Source organism: Polyodon spathula, chromosome 50 (genome assembly GCF_017654505.1).
Source record: "Polyodon spathula isolate WHYD16114869_AA chromosome 50, ASM1765450v1, whole genome shotgun sequence".
Classification (NCBI taxonomy): Eukaryota; Metazoa; Chordata; class Actinopteri; order Acipenseriformes; family Polyodontidae; genus Polyodon; species Polyodon spathula.
Genome location: NC_054583.1, coordinates 2,264,478 through 2,266,925, shown reverse-complemented (window position 1 = coordinate 2,266,925; position 2,448 = coordinate 2,264,478).

Below are 2,448 nucleotides of genomic sequence, written 5' to 3'. Positions count from 1 at the left end.
AAAACACAGAAAATGAACTATAAAACAAACAAAAGAAAACACCTAACACTAAAACATAACAACACATAAAAACAGACATTACCACTAATAACATTGTTAAAAACCAATCCCGCAGTCCACTCCCGCCACCCGTTCATATCTCCTCCCTCCCTATCCCCCTCTCAACCTAATTCCCGCGCAAGGTCAGCCCTCGGAGGCGACGCGAGAGAGGAGAGCTCTCGCGAGAGGCTAGCTAATATATATCATACTTACACCCCTCCCAGGTACACCGACCCTCCCGCCTCAACAAACCCGCCCCCGAACCACAAAACACAGTGGAGCTTACTGCCCTCCCTTCTTCTTCTCCTTCCCCCCCCCCCTCCTCATCTCTCCTAGGCTCCTCTCCTCTCTAGAATTATATATATATATATATATAATAATATACCCCTTTCCCTCTCTCCTCTCTCTCTCTCTCTCTCTCTCTCTCTCTTCTCATCTCTCTCTCTCTCTCCTCTCTCTATATATATATATATATATATATGAAGCGAATGGACAGGAGAACCAGAACAGAAAAGGAAGGAATAGGGTGAGGGAGATATCCATATCTACCTTGCTAAACAACGCAGTGTTTTCGCTCCCTGCCCGCTTTGTCTGCGGCTCACGTTCCCTTGCGGTCTCATTTTTCTTCAATGGATAAGATGGCGCTGTCGCAATCATTACAGTGTTTGTGTTGCAACTACAGTGACCGATTTCCTTATCTGTCTGTCTATCTAGCTATCTATTGATCTATCTGTCTGTCTGTCTGTCTGTCTGTCTATCTATCTACCTATCTATCTATCTATCTATCTATCTATCTATCTATCTATCTATCTATCTATCTATCTATCGATCTATCTATCTATCTATCTATCTATCTATCTATCTATCTATCTATCTGTCTTTGATCAGATAAGATCTAGTAGATAGTAAGGATAGAATAGACAGTGGAGACGTGTATGTGTCAGATGTCTATCTTGTAGATAGACAGTATAGACAATACACACCCCACACTGACAGGACGTAGGGGGAGATCGAAATGAAAGCTGCTGAATAATGTTCCCTTGTTAACATATTGAATTGCACCCCCTCTATATAGAATGAACTCCCTCCGCTTCATAGAGTCCAGTGAAAGCTGCTGAATAATGTTCCCTTGTTAACATATTGAATTGCACCCCCTCTATATAGAATGAACTCCCTCAGCTTCATAGAGTCCAGTGAAAGCTGCTGAATAATGTTCCCTTGTTAACATATTGAATTGCACCCCCTCTATATAGAATGAACTCCCTCAGCTTCATAGAGTCCAGTGAAAGCTGCTGAATAATGTTCCCTTGTTAACATATTGAATTGCACCCCCTCTATATAGAATGAACTCCCTCAGCTTCATAGAGTCCAGTGAAAGCTGCTGAATAATGTTCCCTCAATATCATAACTATAAAGCTTTAGATTGTACTTTTATGAAATGACATAGTATGGACATCATACCGAAGACCATAAGTGTTCTGTCCCGACCCTTAGTCCAGAGGGCGAGTAGGGCGATACCATTCAGACTAGGAGTTTAATAATCAGACACACCTGATCTTCTGATTCAGCATCATCAACATGGTAACCCTACAAAAAGGATATTGCTGCTCTAGAAAGAGCACAAAGAAGAGCGACCAGAATTATCCCGGGTTCAAAAGGCATGTCACATGCAGACAGGCTAAAAGAATTGAATCTATTCGTTCTTAAACAAAGAAGATGATGCTGCGATCTGATTCAAGCATTCAAAATGGGGGTCCAGGGGTTAAATACGATACCAGAAGGTTCAAATCCCGGCTCAGTCACTGACTCACTGTGTGTGTGTGTGTGTGTGTGTGTGTGTGTGTGTGTGTGTGTGTGTGTGTGTGACCCTGAGCGAGTCACCTCCTTGGGCTCCGTCCTTCGGACGAGACGTCAAACAAACGCGGTCCTATTGGAAGAGACTCTGCAGCAGCAGCAGCGGTTGTTGATGATGCAGAGTTCACCCCCCCTAGTCTCTGCGAGTCGCTTTGCATAAAGACGTCCATAAATGACTCTCTCATAAGAATCCAATGCATCTTGTTTGCAAGGATCCTTACAAAAAAGTAAACACACCTGCTTCTGAGATAAATAAAGAATTACACACGCCGGAAATAAGAAACTGTACAGAGGAGGGGCTCAGTACACTGAACAGGGGTTTCATTATTTATTTTTAATTTTTTTTTTTTTTTTTCCACACTTGAAAAAAGACAGCATCTGCACAGTGGAGTCGCCATCTTTTAGGTCAGGGGAAAAGGCAATGAACTGTCACATCACACGAACGAAACGTAATGGGAGAACGAGGGAGAGGAGGAGAGGGGAGCGGGGAGCGGGGAGCCAGGAAGAGGGAAGAGGGGTTTTACAATACAGTACGCACACCCACACACACACACA